Genomic DNA, 22,218 nt, shown 5'->3' with positions numbered 1-22,218 from the left:
AAGAGGTGTTGGGGACACTTCCTCGCCTATGATGTCTTCAGTTATTTGTAGAACAGCATCGGGCTGACAATTCTGGGTGGTGTTTGTTCCTCCTGACTGGGGTGTAGTATCTCTGATGCACGAAGTTAAAGTGAATTAATTTATGCTGAGTGTTTATTGCAACTTTTTTACGTTTGGCGGAGGATATAGGACCAGTCATCGTCCGAAATCGATTCCTGAATGGCTGATTCCCATTTTTGCTGCGGCTTGGGTTTGGGTGTCACACTGTCTACTAAGAGGGATTTATATAGTAGTGACACTAATCGTCCTTCCCCCTGTGCTTGAATTGTATTGTGTAATAAGTCTCATGTGGGAGATTGATTGGGAAAGGACGGAAACAGCTTTTGAAGGGTGTGACGGAGTCTAAAGTAGATGAGCACATCTAACGAAGAGTTGCCGCCTCTATCTTTGGCCATTTGTGGAGTCAGAAAGGTGCCCCCGGGGAAGAGGTCTCCAAAGTAGTGAATGTTAACCTTGCCTGTCCAAACAAGAAACACTTTCTCATTAGTAAGGGGGATTCCAGGAACGAATCTAATGGGCAGTAATGGGGAAAATCTCATTGTCACCCTGTGTTTATTGGCTATTTTTTTCCAAATTGCGTAGGTGGATAGGACCGTGTTTAGCGTGTTGTAGGGGACCGGCATATGACTGATCATGACGGCCCTCAGGAGGTTGGGGGAAGCTAGGGCATGTTCCACCTGCACATGGGGCCGAACAAAGTGGACTGTATACCAATGACTGAAAAATTGGGCCTGAGCTGCGCAGTAGTACTTTTCAATATCGGGGAGCGCTAGTCCGCCATTCAACACTGGCAACATTAATGTGTTGTACGCTACGCACGCTGGTTTCCCAGCCCACAACAACTCTAGGACTAGACTCTTGACTTTTTGGAAAAAGGATTTGGGGACAAGTAGCGGAATGTTCGTGAACAAATAAAGAAGTTTGGGTAATATGACCATTTTCGTTAAGGAGGTTCTTCTCCACAATGTTAGGGGTAGAGTTTTCCACCTATGAATTTGTTCCTGCAAGGAATTCAGTGCACAGACATCGTTATCTCCATATATCTCATGATGATTACGTGACATATAAATACCCAGATAGCGAACCTTTGAGGTTTCCCATTTAAGGCCGTAATCGTCCGCGAATTCAGTTGTGGTCGGGGTCAGGGGAAAAATTACAGATTTTGAGTCGTTGGTTTTGATACCTGACATTCGCCCAAATTGTATGACTTCTCGCATTACCTGGTTAAGATTGGCCTGGGGGTCGCTGACAAATAACATGTCGTCATCAGCGTAGAGAGAGACAATTAATCTATGGGGACCCAGTTTAAGACCTTGTGTCAGATGGTTGGCGCGAAGCCTTGACGCCAAGGGTTCCATGATGAGGGCAAAAATAAGGGCAGAGAGCGGGCAACCCTGTCTAGTTCCGCGTTCTAGTTTTATGCTTGAGGACCTGGAGTATCCGAGTGTAATATATGAGCGGGGGGCACTATATAGTAAGGACACTAATTTGATAAAGAATTTACCTAGGCCCATTTGTGTAAGCGTTGCGAACATAAATGGCCATTCAACCGAATCAAACGCCTTCTCGGCGTCAAGAAGGACTGCTATGGCCTGTTGTGTTGGATTTAGGGCCTCTATGACACCAAACAGTCTTCTGATCCCATAGGTTGTGCTTCGCCCCGGGATAAACCCAGCTTGATCCCCTAATACGATTGCAGGCTTAAGAGGGAGCAACCGCGCAGCAAGGATTTTAGCTACAATTTTATTGTCCAAATTAATCAAGGAGATTGGCCTGTAAGATGCACATTCAACTGGGGGTTTGCCGACTTTGTGCAGCAACATTACGTTGGCTTCACGTGATGTGGGGGGGAGGTAACCACACTGCGAAGATTCTTCAAAAACTCAGAGCAGAAGAGGAGCAAGGATGGTTGCATGGGCCTTATAGAATTCTCTGATGAGCCCATCGGGCACAGGCGCCTTGGCATTTGGGAGGGATTTTATTGCCTCCAGAATTTCATCTACTGTTATCGGAGCGTTCAAGGGCTCACGTAGCTCCGCTTCAACCCAGTACAACTCTGTGTCGTCGAGGAATTTTTTAATCGATTCTGGATCGGAAACGCCTTTGGAACTGTAAAGCACCTGATAGAAGTCACGAAATACGTTGGCAATTTTTTCTTCTGAATATACTAGTTGACCTTGGTAATCTTTAATACACTCCACTTGGGTCGGAGATTTGTCTATTGAAAGAAGACGGGCTAACAAGGCACCTGGTTTCTGACCTTCCCCATATTGACAGACCTGGTGTTTGCGGCTCATGAACATTATTTCTCGATCAGCTATTCCTTTGAACTTCAGCAGTTCTTTCTTTATTTCGGCTTGGACATGAGGGTCTTGGGTAGTGGAGGCACTCATCTCCAGATCTTTCAAGCGTTGTTCACTGCTGGCCAAGTCTTTCCGGATCAGTTTTAGTATGCCATTTTCTTTGGCCAGGCAAACTCCTCGCACATAACATTTTAGTGTTTCCCACAAGGTGCTGGCCGAGGCGACAGAGTCCTGATTTATTTCTATAAAGGATATTAGTTCTTTGCGAAGTTCATCTGCGAAGACGGTTTCGTTGAGTGATCCGGGCTTGAATCTTCATCGGAGCCCAGGGTTTGTGGTGCCTGAGAGGGTGACTTCCAGTGTGACCATTGAATGATCAGAGAAGGAACTCGGCAAGATCTGGCTTTCCCCCCAGTTAAAAGGACAGTGAGTGGATGCCAGAATGTAATCGATCCGGTAACTTGTATTGTGAACCGCAGAATGAAAGGTGTACTCTCTTGCGTCACGGTTGTGTTGCCTCCATGTGTCGGACAGCTCGAACTTATGGCAGATCTCGTGGACTTGGGCGCTGGTTTGGAGGGATGTCCTGTTGTGTTATGGGACTTGTCGAGAATGGGGTCAATTGGCATGTTAAGGTCCGCTCCCCAAATAATGGTTACTGCGTTGATCTTCCCCAGCTGAGTCATGACCCAGTTAAAGTTGTCGGGACCATCGGTATTTGGTGCGTATGAGTTTACTATTGCCACCTCTCTCCCCGAGATCAACCCCCTCACCAGTAGGGCTCTTCCCTCGGAGTCCATTACTGAGTTAATGAGACTAAAGTTCGATTTCCTGTCTATTAAAATTGCAACACCTCTAGCGTATGACGAATATGATGAGAAATACCTATGAAACCCCATGATTTAGCCCAAAGTTGTTCTGATGAAGGCAGGAGATGAGTTTCTTGTAAAATAGCGATGTTGATCTTGTGACGTCGGAGATAATGGAGGATCCTTCTATTCTTCGCTGGATGGTTACCCCCTTGGATGTTCCAAGTGGCGATTTTAAGTGTTGTTCCTGCCATCTTGGAGGTTAATTAAGTTCCGAACCATCAGGACTGGCGGAATTGGCTGGATTCTTGCAATCTGGCCGAAGGGCCCGGCTTGTGTTGGAGCGACGAGGAACCAAGTGATTGTCGTGGTTTAGGGGAGAGGGGTATGTGGTGGCTCGGCTGAATTGGAATCCCACCCTTGTGTGGGCAACCCCCAACTGGCCCACGAAGAACAGTCCCATATAAACACAATAAACAACATTGCAGTGCTGGGGGCGCTGGTGGCCCTCCAAGAGGGGGCTGGCTCCCAACTTTCGGTATGAATTGCGGTCCGTGGTGAAAGAACAGCTATGTGGGTGCTGGTGAGGTGTCTTTCAATTTGCAACAATTACAAAGTGGATTTTTATGGCGGATCCCTCCTCGGTCTATTTCCCCTCTGAGGGTTTCGGTTGTTTGGGGCAGGCCTGCATCCGGTGCGGTCCAGGTAATGACTGATCTCTTCTGGAGTGCTGAAAAACTGTGTTTTGCCTTCGTGCTGAAGGCGAAGTTTCGCCGGGAAAAGCATGGAGTATTGGATCTGGTTTTCTTGTAATCTTCGAGCCGAACAGGTCCATGCAAATTTTCTCCACATATTCCTCCATTTTTAGGGTGGGTTGGTGCTCTCTGATTCCGACGATCCTTATGTTATTGCGCCGAGAGCGGCCCTCCAAGTCCTCGTTTTTGGCGCTCACGGCCTTCATTTGCGCCTCCAGTAGGGATACCCTGGAGGTTAAGGCCGATGACCCGTCATCAAGGTCGGAGACCCTCTGTTCGACAGAGTCGAGTCTGTCAGCATGTTTATCCAATTGATGTTGGAGCAGGTCTACTTTGGAGGAAAGCGAGTCTAGTTTGCTCCCCAGGCTCCCTATCCCTGCCTCGAGGTCTAACAGAATTTCTCTAATATCGAAGTCTTGCGTCTCCTCTTCTTCGTGGGGCGGACTTGGGTTGGGCGATTGTGATCGACTGTTGGAAGAGGACGCTTTGACGGAGGGGCAGCACTCAAAGTTCAGTTTTCTCTGTGATCTATCTGTTTTCCCCATGATCTCGATGAGAAGTGAGCGATGGAGCACCGAGGAAATGACACAGGGCGGGCTCAGGAGGGCTAGCCGAGAGTCTGCTGGATGTGTTTGTGGCAGGCTTGCCGGGGGTTCCTTGGCGCGCGGTTAGGCGCACACTCTACAAAGTTTGGTTTCGCTTCTGATCTATGTTCGTTTTATGAACGTGGCGACTAGGCCCCACCGAACCGCGGCGGTTGCAGGTAATGTTGACGCGCGGGAGAGCCGGGAGACAAATCCCACTTATCTCGGGTGCTGGCGGTTATGGGGGCGCACAACGCGCTCGTACCTGGCTTTCCATTGGAGTATGGTCTGCGGCTTGTTCGCGCTGGTCCCCCGGGCCCACGCCCGACTCCGCGGCTTCTCAGCAATCAGCTCCTCCCCACTTCTCAGGAGCTCAAGCGAGGCACTGCCGGTGCTTGGGGGGGGGGAGGGGTGGGCGCCGCTGCACACCACTGCGGTGCGGTTTCTCCGCTCTGTCCAACGGCCCCAAAGCTCCGGCGCCGCACGGCCGGCACCTTTTGATGTTACAGCCGGGTTCTTCTATCTCTCTTACGGCTGTCCCGCTACAGCCCCGCCGAGGCCACGCCGCCACCAAGATGGCAGAGGGAGGGGTGGGACCTTCCTCCGGCCGTCGTTCGTGGGCGAAACCTCATGCGACGATGAAATAGTTCCAGAGTTATGCACAAAAACGCCTTATCTCTCGCTGGGTATTCACAACTGCTCAACTAGTCACCACGGAAGAATGATATTTTCAGGATTTTTGGGGAGCTACACGGAGCTCACAGGGAAGCCGCCATCTTGGACGGCTCTCTAGCGCGCGGATGGCATGAACCTTATCGGAATCCATGTTGTATGCCTGCATTGCTGATCACATATCCCAAAAACTCCATATCTTTCTGATGAAAAGGACATTTCTCGGCCTTGGCGAACAGTTGATTTTGCAATAGACGTTGAAGTAACTCTCTGACATGTGAAACATGTTGTTCCAGATTGTTGGAAAAGACAAGGATATCATCCAGATAGACCCAGACCGAGATACCTATCAAGTCACTGAAGATGTTGTCCATAAAGCGTTGGAAGACGGCCAGGGCATTACACAAACCAAAGGGCATTACCCTGTATTCGTAATGCCCAAATGGAGTCTTAAAGGCCGTCTTCCACTCATCACCCTTTTTGATCCGGACCAGATGGTAGGCTCCGCGGAGATCCAATTTAGTGAAGAATTTGGCTGATCGTAAGGACGCCAAGATGTTTCGACTCAAAGGTAATGAGTACCTGTCCTTAAGGGTGACATCATTAAGTTGGCGATAATCGATACATGGCCGTAAGGTGCCTTCTTTCTTCTTCACAAAAAACAGCGGGAATCCCGCAGGGAATTTGGAAGGCACAATGTATCCTTTATTAACACAATCATCTAGATAGTCTTGAAGTACTTGTCTTTCGGACTGAGTCAAGGCATATACCTTCCCATGGGGAATCACTGCACCCGGAATCAGATCAACGGAACAATCAAAGGATCTGTGAGGTGGAAGGGGTATGTCTCCGGGCTCAGAAAACACAGTCCTTACATCTGCATACACATGTGGAATCTGAGAAAAAGAACACAGACCAGATGAGTCCCTACCGAAGACTAGAGGTGTTGAAGTTGGTGAGTCCAAAGACGTACCGGACCTGCAACAATCTTGAAGACAAAGACCAGAGGTAAATACTAGAGTTTGAGTCTCCCAATTGATAGTGGGATTGTGTCGCAGAAGCCATGGTAACCCCAACACCACCTGGTATGAAGGTGACTTGATTACATCGAGAGCTATTAATTCCTCATGTCCCTGAATCCGCAGTAGCATGCCGATAGTATGCAATCGTATGGGGCCCGAAGCTGAAGGAATACCATCAATAACCTCCACAGGCAGTGCGGTTCTTCTGGAATGCAATGGTATCCCACTGTTAGTGGCGAAATCCTCATCAATATAATTTCCAGAAGCCCCACAATCCAATAAACTAATATCAACTGTCTTACCAAGCCACCTCAACTTGATCTTCAAAACCATCAACAAAGCCGGTTGCATAGGTGGGAGCACACAACTGGAACAGGCAAGGTCTGGAAGCAAGAAAGGACCTGTCGTAGCCTTTCCGGTACACGACAGGACTTTTAGTTTCCCCCTTTCTTGATAGGGCGCAGAGGACAGGTACCCAGATAGTGACCAGCAGCCCCACAGTATAAGCACAGTCGCAGACTTCTCCCGCGCTTCTTCTCTTCTTCAGATAAAGGACCTCTTACTGCACCCAATTGCATAGGTTCAGGAGTAGAATCTGAAGATGCTGGTGTACCAGTCGGTATATTTGGTGGTCTGGGATACGCCTTCTCAAACCGAGGTCTCTCACCTCTTTTCTCGGCCAATCCTCAATACTTGTTCAATAAGCCTCTGGAGGTTTTCGGGTTCTGGAATGTGCAACAACTCGTCCTTGTATTTCTCTCTTAATACCCTGTGGAACAAGGTCTTGTGAGTTATCTCAGGCCATTGGGAATCAGTTGACGGAAACGACCAATATACGTGATTATATCATTATTGGCCTGCCGAATGTCCATTAGTTGGTTTTGCGCTGCAGAGGCCAGATTAGGAGACTGAAAAACTTCCAGGAATGCCTTTTCAAAGGCCACGAAATCACTGAGTATAGGATTATTAGTAACAACCAAGGGTGTTGCCCAAGCAAGAGCATTTCCAGATAAATTGCAAGTATGTAACTGATCTTAGCCTTATCATTATTGAAATGAGTTGACCGGCCGAGGAAATGTATCCGACAATGATTACAGAATTCACCCACACGCCTGGGGTCACCATCAAACTTGATTGGTGCTCTGTGAGCCATAGTGCTTTCAGGCTGAGGAGCAGCTCCAATGTTCTGCGTCACCATTTGGCGTAATGTTACATCCTCCTGGTGAAGCGCTGTCATCTCAGCACGAAGGGCTTGAATCTCATTTCGAAGACCCTGGTCCTCTTCCATCTCAGAGTCTGAAGGCAGGCATCTCAATCTGTTAAGGAAAGCGTCACAAGGGCGCTGCGTACCTGTTCGTCCGATTGAGGGTCTCGGGGAAGATGCCAGACTGTCAAAGTCCTGTGGAGATTTGGATGACGCGGGAAACAAGCCGAACTCCCATCCGAATGGGAAACTGGTTGGAGGTGAACCAGCTCCCAACGCCACGGATGCGCTTTCCCCTGATTTACGTGACGTCAGGACAGTTCAGGCACTGACATGGGAAGCGTCTTCTGTTGACAGTTCAGGGTCCCTCTGTAGACAACAGGATCCGGGTGATGGAGGAACCATAGGCAAGATGTCGTAAGAAGTTGTTGAACCCAAAAGGGCAGCGTACCAAGGCAGCAAGAGGGAGAGCATGCAGGAAGGCAGGGGATACTAAAGATGGAAAAGGTTAGCCCCAAGGACCAGCCCTAAAAGCGGGAACTGAAGGGGAACTACCCCAGGGCAGAATAAGGGTCTGGGACAAGGGAAATCAGGGGGAACCCTACCCCAGGACAAGGAGCAAGGAGAGGGTCCAGGACAGCACAGCCAAAGAGGAAGAACCAGGAAACAAGGAAGAACAGGAATTGGGTCAAAAGGTAAGTCAGGAGCACAAGGAACTGGCGTGGACACGATCTGGACCAAACCGCGTTGAGTTGCAGTTTGATAGAAGGGCCAGGCTCCTTAAATAGGGCTACCAACACCTGGGAGGCTTGAAACGCAAGCCGTGCTGTCTCCCAGGCGTTGGTATGCCCAGAGAGAGGCTCGGACCGCAAGTCCGTCCCTGCTCGTGCACCCTGTGCACTGCGCATGCGTGTAGAGCGAGACACAGCCGCCCGCTCATGCGCAGTCCAGCGCGCACGTGGATCCCGGAAGCACCCGGCACCAAAGACACCCCAGGACCCCCCAAACGGAAGCGCGGATACATCCGCCAGGATGGGGCACGCCATCTCTGGCAGGAGGACCCCAAACGCAAGGTAAGCGGCGTGACACCTCATCATTATTTTCAAATCTGAACTCGCCTTCACTATCCTCTCATCCCATATTTCTTCTATGAAAATCCGAGAATGCCGTTCCCCTCGGCACATTTACAGCCCAGGGATACAAAATGAGGAATTCCTCAATTCACTGACTATATTTCTGCATAAATTGTGTCTCGCCTTCACGACTTATTCTTAGGAGACTTGCACACTCTGATCGAGTGAACTCTCACCTTTACAACACATTGACACTGGTAGACCACTTCAATTCGGCATTGCCCCAGATTTACAAATTACACGCACATCTGATCTCCAAAAATAGCAAACCAAAACAATCTGTTGCCTTCTAAACACAGGAGATAATCTCACACAGTTGAGAATAAAGCAGACTATGGGCCTCATTACTAGTTTGGTGGTAGCCATGCCCTTAACAAGGGCATGGCTACCCCCAAACCCGTGTCCGGGTACCCTGAATGAGGAAATACCGGGCCATTCCGACCTTGGAGGGCCTGGTATTTCCCAGTTCAGGGAACCTGGACCCAGTCCATCCCCATTCCCATTGAGCCCCTATAGGGCTCAATGGGAATGGGGAGCATGCTAACAATGGGCCCGTTAATGATGGGCCCGTTGTTAGCATGCTGGGCCGCTCGCGGGACCCGCTTAGGATGTTTGGTAAAACCAGGCGTCCTGAGCGGGTCCCGCGAGAGGACCTCGTAATGGGGCAGTAAGGGGTTAACGGCTCTGGCACCTTTACCGGTGCTGTTAACCCCTTACCGCCCTCCTCGTAATGAGGCCCTATGTCACTCAAGCAAGAATTGTAAGCAAGTGTCTCTTCAAAGCTTGTAAACATTGCATTAGCCCCCTCTCTCCACCCACCATCTCTTATTCTATCCAGAAGTCTAAATAAACCTGTACTTTGTTGATAAAATCTCCACCATCAAGAAAAAAATCTGATTAGAAACTCAGTTTACAATGTCTCTGTCATTCCATACACCTTGCTACAACCCCCAACATGCCTCCATATATCTTAGCACAGATGGCCTGGTGAATATATTTACCTTCATCCAGCCCACAAGATGCAAAACCACATTCTACTCTCCACTGTCTTTGGCACTTGCCAGAGAAACACTCTCACTGGTCCTTCACCTAATCAAGACATCCCTTTCCACAGGAACATTTCCTCCTTCATTCACAACTAGTCAGATGTTCCCCTTGATAAGGAAACCGTACACCAAACCTGTAAACCTTCCAACGAACGCCCCCATCATCCTCCTCCATTCAAAATTCTCAGGTTTCCACTGTAATTTCAGTAAGGACCACTTCCATCTACAACACACTTCTGATCATAAAGGACAACGCTCCTCACTAACATTTCTGGATCTGCAATTCTGGACCAACTCCACACTCGCCTCGTCTAAGCCCACCATACCTGACTTCTCCTTCAGGGACGTCACTGAACCAGAAGTTATCAACTTACTAAAAAATCTCAAACCCTCCCCTTGTAAAGGCGATATATGCCCGCCCAAGCTCATCAAAGACTCCACATACTGCTTTGCGCCGCTCTTTACAGCCTTCATAAATGCGTCCTTTAATTCAGGCATTATCCCAGCTAGCCTCAAAGAGGCCTGGGTCCGCCCCCTCTAAAAAAAATACCCTCGACCCCCTACAACCCAACAACTACAGACCGATAACTACAGTGCCATTCCTCTTGGAATTACTGGACAAAGCCGCACACTGCCAAATCCAACACTTTCTGGAAACCCACTCCATCCTAGGGACCAGGCAATCAGGCTTCCGGAAAGGTCACGGCACTGAAACAGCCCAGGGGGATCTGAAGAATCAGATCACCCAAATCATGGATAAGGGTAAGCCAGCCCTACTGCTCCTCCTAGAGCTCTCAGCCGCATTCGATCTGGTTGATCACAAGACCCTCACCTCACACCTCACACACTCAGCCAATTTCTCTAACGAATCAGATCTCTGGATCACCTCCTTCCTCGAGGGAAGAGCCATGAAAGTCTTCTCAGACATTGCTAACGCCACACCTTCTACAATCCATTGCGGGGTCCCTCAAGGATCCTGCATTGCACCCACACTTTACAACTTGTTCACTAAGCCTCTCTTTGACAAACTCGACTCACATGGTATCACGTACATGAACTACGCGGACGACACACAAGTACTTTTACCTCTCTCAGGATCATACCACGAAGACGCCAAGGTACTACACACGATCTACTCCATCATCCAGGCTTGGATGGCAGTTAATGGTCTCTGCCTTAATGGAGACAAGACTGAAATCGTGATACTTGGTCAACAGAGCACCCTAGACAAACTGGACAAACTGTACGCCAACTTCTCCATTGACAACTCCATCAACCCCGTATCCACAGTTGTCAAGACACTGGGAGTTTACCTAGACTCCTCACTATCAATGACCAGACAAGTCTGCGCAATCACTTCCTCTTCTGCGCATACCACCAAACTTATAAACGCCATCAAGCCATACCTCTCAAAACCTAACTGCCTTTCAATAGCCAGAGCAACCATTGGAGCCAAACATGACTGTTGCAATGCCCTCCTAGCAGGCATATCGGCAAAAAACCTAAACAGACAAGTCACACTGTACAATGCTCTCTGGGCTGCTCTTAGCATCCCACGAAGAGAGCATATCTCCCAGGCCAGACACTCGGCCCAATGGCTCCCGATCAAAGAGTGGATCACACTCAAAGTCCTCACCCTCACACACAAATGCCTCTCTTTCCGCCCCGTCCTACCTGTCTCCAAACCCTCCTCCTCACGTCCCACCAGGACGCAATACACCAACTTACTCCATATCCCACGCATCAAAAAAGCCAAAGCCGTTGGCCTAAGCTTCCCCTACATTGCTGCCAAGTCCTGGAACGCTCTACCTGCAGACATTAGAGCGGAGAACTCACTCTCGATTTTTCATAGGAAACTTAAGACCTCCTTCCTTGCACAATAATATGTCACACTCGCTAACCTATGTAAATATACTGCACTGTAAATTGGTACAAATGTCAGACCTGCTCCTGTAAATTATGTATTACTTGTGTATATGCAACTAAGATATGTCTGTAACAAGCGCCACGATGCCCCCGGGCTGACGTGCGCTCTACATATCCGAGTAAATAATAATAATAATAATATTAATAATAATAATGCCTGCAGCTTTCAACTCTGTCCACCATCCTTCCTTCCCTAAAGCACTTTACACTCTCCTGGGAAGGAGGCAAGCAGTGCTGAAATAGTTAACTTTCTTTCAAAACCAGAACAACAAAAGGTTTCAAAGGCAAGACTGGTTTGCAGATGTTAGTTCTATGCACAGAAAATCTGACACTAACTTTGCCAACATATCACCCTAGCCTTCACTCTCCTCCAACAGACAAGTGCACTGAAACACCCTTTTCTTCTTGTAGCAGTGCTCATCCACATGTCTTGTATGTACTTTTAAAATAGGGCTGGACAAACTATCTGAAAATTGACACATGGTAGCGATGTGTCCCTACTGTATGAACCGGATGGGTTTTTAGATGCTGATGAATCCCTGACAAACTTGTGGCAGTCTTCAGGGTCTGGCAAAATGATTCATCATCCAATCCGGAGCGGTGGCTCTCATGACAAATAACAGGTTTATTAGTTGTATTCATCTAGCCAATGAGGGCCCACTCCAGTGATTCATCAAGTACGTCTAGGTTCGTAGAGCGAATCAGAGGCCACAAATCTCCTAAAGGAAGTATATCTCCTATTTAAGGCTCTGCTCATTTCCTGGATTGCTTGGCAGTGAGTGAAGGTGCAAACAGGGCAGACTCACACTTGGAGGGTGTTTGGACACTTTGGGAGCATTTGAACGGCCTTTTTAAGTAGTTTGGAGGAGTGTTTAGTGTTGGTTGTTGGTGATTTGGGAAGTAGTTCTTTTAAAAAAGAAAATGTTCTGTTCCCGCATGTCTAATTGTTTGCTCTGTGTGTGTTAAGGTCTTGTGGTAGTTTCCCTTTAAAAAAAGTGTGCCATTTCCTCTTTTACCATTCCCCTTATGTGTCCTTTTATAAAACATAAAAAAAAACTTCCCGTACCCATTTGTTTCACCCCCCGAAAAAGTGCTCTTTGTGTTTTTAATGTACATTTTTGTTTTTATTGTTTTGTATTGTATTTGTAGGTTGTAGTTGTAGATTGTGAGTGGGGATTGTAGGCTGTAGTTTTAGGTTGTAGTTGTAGGATTGTTTTGTTTCTTCTCTTGTCTGCCTTCCTCTAGTCTTCCACAATCAAGTGACAGTTCATTTTTATAGATGCCAATTGTTCTACACGTGGAATGGCTCTGCCTCCACTTTGGTGAGTCAATAGTCTTGGCGGCACTAAAAAATCTCTTGGATTAAACACTTGCATGGGGCAGTTTAGTGATTCCACAGCAGCTCACACAAGTGCTATTGGCCAGACTGCCTACTTACTGTATCAATACTGCACTAACTCTTCATCCTGTACGACGGGTGAAGTGTCTAGTAAATAGGCATGAAGCATTTTTGTGGCTGATGATCCACTGTCTTTTAATGACCTGTATGTATTGAAGATTCCCGAGTCACTGAGGCAGGTATACCAGAGATTCTCCTCCTTAGTAAGCTGAGCCTGCACTGCTCTCATAGCTTTTGTCTCTTCCTTGTGATGCTTATTGCAAGATCCCATCCCATGTGCAACGCAATTGAAAAAGCGCCACTTTTACTTGGAAATGTGGGCCCACAAGGGTAGCCAGCAGGTACCCAATGTTATCCTTCCTTAAATCCAACTATCCCCAGATTACTGTGTGAGGTTGAAAGCAGGTCCCACTTTAGCTCTGCCGTATCACCATCCCTGGTCAAGGCTAGCCATTGCCAGGTTGGTTAGCTTGAGCCCAAACGGGTACACCAGAGCAAGAACCTCACCCGGGGATGTGTTGTGATGACTAACTTGCTTAGTGGCCTCCTGAAACAGTTGAAGAATAGAACAAACATTAGCTAGCAGCTGCCAATGACACTGTGCTAAAAATGCCACATCTACAGCTCTGCTTTGAGTGTTGCATTAATTGATTGTGGTGTTGCACTGTTCGGGTAGCCAGTATAGCATGTGCAAATTAGAGTGCCACTGGGTCGCCACCAAGGTCTTCATATTCTGCAGTGGCAACTTGTGTCACACTTGAGGTTGGCAGACTTTATTTGTGGCATGGTAAGCCTGAATTAAATCTAAACTTATCTTCTGGGCCACAGTGAACATTTCTTTCACAGGTTTAACAATTTGTGTTAAAGTGTGTGACCACAAGGTGAAGGACGTGTAAAGCAAGGGACATGCATTGTCTTCCCAATTTGTAAGGCAACCAGGGTCGGACTGGGGCATACAATTGTCTTGGGCACAAATTAAAATGTGATCCACAGTTCCAAATGGCAATTCATTCCTTTTGTAACAGACTGTTTGAGTAGTATCGAAGAAGGAGTTTTTTGATAAAATGTGATACAAATTGTGCAATTTAAAGAATAGTATTCAGTAACAATGGTCCAAACTACTAATCGCATGGTGAAATAACTCCTCATACTGGCCCACATTGGCCAAAAAGGTGGCCCACTTTGACAAAAAAATCATCCCAAACTAGCGTTTTTAGCCCGATCTTTGCCCTATAGCCAAGTCCGAGCCTGAAGGCAACAAGAAAATGTGCTCCATTGTCTTGTTCTTAGCCACTGTGTTTCCACCTCCTCCACCTTCTCCCAACTGTCAAAACCGTGAAACCCTTGCATGTACAAGGTTGCCTGATGCTGAATTGCACACACCTGCTTCTCCCTTTAAATACTTGGGTACCCCTCTTGGATGTGTTAAGAAGGAGAGTCGTCCCGCCTAAGTGATTCCGAATGAGAAACAAACTGTAAACCGCACATCGAGGGAGCAGGGGGTTATACACACAGCAGAATGTATGATTGCATGGTGAATGCACTAGGAGCTATATAGAAGAGGTGAATGTAAGCATAGTTATTGGCAGCCCTTTTTGCACGTAGGCCCAAGGGCAGCGAAAAGTACCAAATGTGTAAGTAGTAGACATAATCCCCACCACGAGTGAGCTTCGGTGAGAGTTACAAGTCTGCCATTGTCTCAGAGGCTGTAGGCCTTCGTGGCCAGGAAAGTATGTGCTCTGCAAGGCTGTGAGTCTAGAAATTACCCTCCCATAGCATAGGCGATATATTTTGTTGGCTGAAAACCAATCGCATCATATGTTCAGCATTATTAGTACAGACTCGTGAGCATAACCAGAGAGCGTCCATTTTGTAGGAATAGAATTCGCCATTTTGACAAATTTTCACTTTTTTGCTTTCTGTTCAAACTGCTTTGCTGTAAGTGAATTCTATTCCGTTACTGCTCATGCATAGAGCAAGGCCACAAGTTACATGTTGAAACGCAGCCCAGGCAACCCAGACAGCAATGCCCCGGTCTCCTCCCTCACAAGTCCTTGGAAGTAAGCAACAAGGCATTTAATCACTACGCAGGTGCCAGCTAGTCTCGCTGGTGCGGCAGAAACGGTAGAAATGAACAATTAATGGCTTGAATTATGCTCTCTTTTATGGCCCCCCTTCACTGAGTGCCTGTAGATCGAGCTGACCTCTAGCACACAAATAGAAACTAGAAGATAGTGAGGCCTGGAATGTGTCTCTCCCCTGCACACAGCTTGCTAGTAAGAACAAGAGCTTTATGTTCCCTAAAACAAAGAATCGTGTCTGTGACTTCGCAAATTGCAAACTGTTGCTGAATAAATGTCTGAAGGGTGTCATATTCGTCATAATTGTCAATCATCAAAACCATTGCAAAGAAAGATACATTATGCGCGGTTTTGAATGTGTCACTACTGATAATAAGATGATGATTTTGTATATATGTAACTGATGTAGAATGCTCGCTCTCTTGTGTCCCACAAGGTCTGGGTGACACACGTTGCGGGACGTGAGACCCAGTCGGCCGACTGAGACTATTTGCTTTGCAATAAACCCTAGGTTTTGGGAATTGAACCTCGTGTCTGGCGTATCAGTTTGTGTGTGGTGATTGTGCCTTGTTTCCATATGCGAGGGTCCCCGAGGGGCCCATCATAATGGTGCCCGAATAGTGACTCTCCCCCACTTACTCCATCGTAGACGTGGTAATTTAAGGAAGGTGACAGAAAGAAAAAACAAAGCGAGGACGAGACGGTCGAGCCGGGATCAAGAGGTGTTCGGGGCGCCCCTGTGAAAGTGATGAGAAACGCCTTTGCAGATCTATACACAACTGATCCCTGATCGACGTCTCCGGCCAGAGAGAAGGAGGCGAGGGTCCCAAAACGAGGCAGAGTGAGCCAAGATACGCAGACACGACGATTCTTGGTTGCGTCAGTATACGGATGAATTGCGTCTTGAAAGACGACTTGGTTGATCAGGTGAGTCGTGCCCCGATTCTAAATAACCCTGATATTGGTTGAGTGTTGCTCTTGCAAGATCAAATGCCCAGGGTAAGGTTAAAAAATGCCTGGGATATTGTCTTCCTGTTTAGTGGGATTTTTCCACTGCGGTAGACAATCTTTGGAAACTGGCCATGCTGCGCCACCTGTATGGTCGCCGGCATATGAGATGTATGTGCAGTATGGTATAGGGCCAATAATGTTTTGTGAAATTTGGCATAGGCAAACCAGCCACAAAGAAGATCTACAATGGCCAAAACATGGGAGTTATGAGATTGCGCGAAAAGATTATTTGGAATCAATACTGTTGAAAAAGAAAGCGCGCCCTGCAACGTTTGACGTCATTAGAGACTGGAGGAAGGAAGCTATGCTCTGCTTGAGAAGCAGAGAGAAAAATGCGCGCAGGCACAAGTCAAGAATAGAGAAAGTGAAAGAACAGGATGAAAAGGAGGGGGATGAGAATATAAGAAAGACAGATAGATAGATGTGTCCAGATGGGGGTAGACAAAATATATCCTCAACAAGAATTGCATTTATCAGATGAACTAATCAATAAGATATTAACCGAGACGAGACAAGAGCGCCCTAAGAGTAGGGTTGATAAAATTGCATTAATCCCCATTGCCCAACCTATCCCTGTTGCCCAGTCATCATTACAGTTGCAGACCATACAGCCGCAGCAACCACTCCCCCTTCCAGTTGTTCCATCTGCACCGCCCCCCTCACCCCCAAGACATTCCCCTTCCCCCTCCGCCTATTGAACTTGAATTCACAGTAACAAGAGAAGACGGTACGGGAAGAGAGGGGACGGCACAACGTAACCCGCACTAGAGTAACCCGTAGTGCGGTCAGCAAAGAGAGAAGAAAGGAGTTAAAAGAACAGGCAGAAATGTATATAGATGGAAACGATGAGACATTGACGCTGGATTCGATATATGATTTCAGGAACACTAGTGAAAAGCAGGTATTGTTGGAATGCATGGGAGAATATTTAATGGAGAGATGGAAGCAGTTGATTGGTATGGTACTGCCGCAGAAGTTGTGGGATTTGAATACTTTTGCACGGATGATAGAAAGAGAAGTAGAAATAAAGGAACATGTGGACAGGCTTTTTGAATTGAAAAATGAACTTGATGAAGCATATGCTGAAATGTTTTCTATGCCAGGGTATTGGAACAGACATAAGGAGGGAAAGGAAAGAGGCGGTACCATATGTGCAGTGGCGATTTCTTCCACCGTCAAGACAGCCTAGTGAGAAAATGAAAATATGTACACGGGAGGCGCTAAAATGGATTACAGATGCTAATATTCCCACGATGGAAGTGCACGAAATATTTGATCAATATATATTACCAATGAAAAGGAAAGCACTGCAGGTGATGGTTGAATATTTGCATGATAGAGATATAGAAAATAAACAAGCTAGCTCCCCCCCGAATTAATCGCAGTATATAAGAGAGCTATTGAACGCGATACAGGAGAAACAGCCTTATCTCTTGATTTAGCAAAAGTGTTGCATATGAGGGAGGGAGGAGGAAAAGTAAGTGCGGTATTTCCTATGAGGGAAGTTCCACCTACTTTTGTGCCAAAAGTAGAAATTCCTGCATCAGGTAATCAACCTGCACAGGTTACGGAAGCACATTATACAGCACAATATGTACATGTCCCTTTCTCCAGACAAGAGGTGAATAATATAAAACAGACGATCCCTGATTTGAGGAAAAATCTGGTGGGATTCTATAAAGAAATAGAGTACTATTTGAAATCGTCCATTTTTACTATTAACGAAATTGACCTAATCTTCCCAGTAATTTTACCAGCAGACATATGGAAGCAAATAAGAAAAGTAGATGATCAAGATAGTTTTGGTGACACATGGGAGCATCTAGCAACAGAGGTTGCAGACGAGAAACCATCGCCAAATAAAAAAAATTGAAGGAGATAGTTCCAGAAAAAATAATTGTATGGGACAAATTAACTGCATGTGTTCAAGGCAAAGATGAGTTAGCAACAGACTATTTAAATAGATTTGAGGAAGTGTTTACATATTTCAGTGGGCAGGATGTAAGCACTGAGGCAGGGAAAAAACTATTTGTTGATAAATATGTGAGGGAATTAATACCTCCAATTCAAAACCTGATAATGACATCTGAAAGTGCATGACAAGCAAAATCATTGAGTGAAGTATTGCATATGGCCCAGTATTATGAGAATAGAGTGAATACAGAGAAAGAGAAAGAGGCGAAGGAAAGGGTAAATTTGAAAACAAGGGTGTTACTCCAACAGGAGCGGGTCACGATAGAGGAAGAGGAAATGCACAAGGGAGAGGAAGTAATTCCAACATGCATGGAGGTCCTTTGGGATTAAATCAGTGTGCATATTGTAAGTAAGAGGGTCATTGGCGAGCGCAATGTCCACACTTGCAAAATAGAAATGGGTATGGTCAGAGAAGACAGCATAGAGGTCACCCAGGAACAAATGGACAGAATAGGAATAATAATATGCAGCAAAACCAGAATAATCAAGGGAATGGCAATCAGAATCAGAACCAAGATCAGAGTCAGACTCCTTACTTCCAAAATCAAAGTGAGCGCAATAAAGGCAGGGGCAGAAATATTTTTGATACACAGCCAAATACATATTATTCTGGTGACTACACATCGGATGATCTGTTGTTTCCCCAATAGGACAGCCCAAGAAAGGGGTCGGAACCAGTGTTTATTCCCGTAAATCAAAAAGGACCCTACGTAGAAATGAAAGTCAGGAATAGAGAGCACAGCTTTCTCGTAGACACAGGTGCACAAAAGTGCTCAATAGACCACCACTTGGTTCCGGAAATACCGCTGTAAAGGGCAAAAGAATATTTCAGTAGGGTTTGCAAGTACGCCAGTAATCAATCTCGTGTCCCAATCAGTACCAGTAACACTAGGGCCATTTACCGAATATTGTCCATTCCTATTGACAGAGAAGTGCGGGGAAAATCTATTAGGATTACATTTATTGAAGAAACTAAGTGCAACTATCCATTGCACTCCTGATGGAGTGTTTTTGACAATACCACCACAGAATATACCAGTGTCCGAGTTCCTGTCTAAGCCTTTGCCAGGGGAGTTAAGTGAAGTACCAGCTTGTGTGTGGGCAACGGATGACAATGATGTGGGATGTTTGAAGATAGAACCAGTGAAAATTGTTTTGAAAGAAGGAGTAACATTGCCACGTATTCCTCAGTACAAAATTTCGATGGAGGGCGTGACAGCATTGAAAAATATTGTCTCAGATTTGGTAAAACTGAAGGTAATTGAAGAGATTACAGGTAGCACTTCTAACCGCCCCATTCTCCCAGTGTATAAGAAAGGAGGTAATGAGATACCGTACCGTTTCATAATTGATTTACCCGCATTGAACAAAGTGGTTAATCCTCAGTTCCCATTGGTCCCAGACGTCACTACAATTTTGACAATGATGCCTGCCTCGGCAGCATATATTTGCATGATAGACCTTAAGAATGCATTTTTCAGCATTCTAGTACACCAGGATAGCAGATATTTATTTTCTTTCACATTAGGGGGACGGTCATTTACGTTCACATGTATTCCACAAGGCTATACAGAGAGTCCAAGTATTTGCAGCAGAGCATTAAAAGAAGTTAGATATTCTAGAATTACCGGCGGGTTGTGTATTATTGCAATATATTGATGATTTGTTAATTTCTGCTGATACAGAGGAGATTTGTAGTAAGAGTACCGTTTTGTTATTGTCACACTTAGCAGCACATGGCCATAAAGCTAGTTTGAAAAAATTCCAATATTGTCGAAAGGAGGTGGCTTATTTGGGCTACCTTTTTTATACAAAAACAATGAGCACACTTTTACAGCACGAGTCCTCTTTTTTTAGGGGCTTGTTGGCAAAGGACTAAATACAGAGAGAACCAAAAGAAGGGTTACCAACAAACTACCTTTACGTATCCTCACCGGAGGTCACACATCTGGGTCTCACACCACATACATGTATTCACAGACCATCAATCTTTTAACAAATATAGAGAGATGGTAGGCTCAATTTTAGCTAAAATAATTCATCAGTTTATTATATTTTCTAATAAAACAGACCATTTGGTCACATTTGCAAAACTCATTATACCTAGAAAAACACAAATAAAAGACACTTGAGCTATAATTTAACTCTTCTGTTGTGTTCACACGATACTTGATAGTCAACAATAGTGCTGTTAGTAACCCAAAGGGTGACTTCAAATTAGCCTGATCTTGTTTTGCTAAAACGTCCCCACTTTCTTTGTGTCGACGTGCACAAATACGTTTCCAGCCTTAATATTTTGATCCCACACCGACTTCTCCTTATTTTTTGTTGATTAATCGTGTATGTAAGGCTTTCTTCAGGACACAATATTCACAAGTACCACATGTTACACAATCAAATGTGCAATGTCTCAGAGTATCTAAAAAACACACAAAACAAACTTTATTACTAAAGAGCCTATTGTTATTTTTGTACATGCATTCATGGCAGAGAACCTATGTTTAACCCCTCTATCTATTTCGGTGGGTATGCTTACATCAGGAACACATATAGGAGCCATGCATTAGCATTAGCTACTTAGTGCACAGCAACCCTATTATTTAGCTTGTCATGTCACCGCAGAGTGATTTTATTTCTTTTGGCTCATATTACTAGGCCTATAGTTTCTTAATATGGACTACCTACTTTCGAAAGAGGGGAGAAGACTGACTGACACCAGAAAGGATAGAAAGTATCTCTGGTATACCTATTCCAAAAATGCAGAAAGGAGTCAGAGTCATAATAGGCGTGGCTTCCTATTGCCGTCAATGGATAGCGAACTTCGCGATGATTGTGAAACCGATGGTGGCATTGACGAAGAAGGATGTTGTGATGCCGTTGCAATGGAATGAAGAATGCCAGAGAGCATTTGATCTGCTCAAAACTGCATTGTGCTCCGCCCCAGTTTTGGGCACACCAAACTATGAAAACTGTTGTATAAATGACTAGTGTTTCATGCTTTACTTTGCCATGTCACGTGATCCACCACGTATCCGGAAATCAGGCAGTTATCGCGGAAGGAACCGTGTATGTGCCCTTCATTGGATCGCGGTTCTAAACAAGTGAGTCACGTGTGCGGATGTCAGGCAAATTCTGTGGTGGAGACTCTGCTTTCGGAATAGAGGTCTCACTTTGCAGGGTGAAGCGAGTGTTGTGTTAAACCCGCCTAGGGCCCTCCGGCGAAGGCGGCCTGGGATTGCTGCTGAGAACAGGAACAGGTGTGATATTTCCAGCAGCCTAGTGTACTGATTCGTGTAACCCCAGTTTTGGCTAACTGACACCCACCCAGTGAAAGGGGAGAGATTGACTGTGTTTGCTGTTCTGGTCCTGGACGAGGGACACCAGACGCATATTTAATACCCAGTGCTGCGGATTGAAGTTATAATATGGCACTTTCTGGAGTACCTGGTCCCCAAGTGTTTATGCCTACTCCAGGCCCGCCCAAGATTAAATGGGCACCTTGGAAAAAGGGGTTTTTACATTACGTTAAAGCTACCTGTGGTAATGGGATGTCGCTGGAGAGGAAGGTGGCAATGCTGATGCACTTTTTGGGATATGAAGGTCAGAGAATATATGACACTCTCCCAGATATTTCTGAACTGGATTTGGAAGAGGGATCTAACAATTTTGATGTTGCTTTGTTAAAGTTGGACAAACATTTTGAAGCTAAAATGAGTACTGACCTGGAAAGATATAATTTTGGGATGAGGTTCCAAAATGATGGAGAATCTGTTGAAGATTACATCACGGCTCTAAGACACTTGTCTCTTAATTGTAAATTTGGTGGTAGTCTAGATGAACATATAAGGGACCAGTTTATGTTACATTGTGCAAATGATAAAATTTGCAAGGAAATTTGGTTGAAAGATGACCCTAATTTAGAGGAGGTTATAGGCATTGCAAAAAGGATCGAGCACACCTTACAGTGTGTAGCCAAATTGGGGGTTAAGGAAAATAAGTCAATGTCAACTTTTGAGGTTCTGAAGGTGAATGATAAGAAAGGATCCTACATGAAAGAAAAGAAAAAGCAGAAGTTCAAACCTGATAGACGTTATGAGGCTACCCAAAACAACAGTGGGGGTAGTGAACAGGTAAATAGACGCGTCCATAAAGATAGCCCCCAGGGTCACAAAAAAAGGGAAGACAGACTGTGTTTCAGATGTGGCAGTGCTCAACATTTGTCCACGTCTCCCATATGTC

This window comes from Ambystoma mexicanum, chromosome 2p (assembly GCF_040938575.1).
Source record: "Ambystoma mexicanum isolate Mex_15411 chromosome 2p, UKY_AmexF1_1, whole genome shotgun sequence".
NCBI lineage: Eukaryota > Metazoa > Chordata > Amphibia > Caudata > Ambystomatidae > Ambystoma > Ambystoma mexicanum.
Note: the sequence above shows the minus strand (reverse complement) of the source record.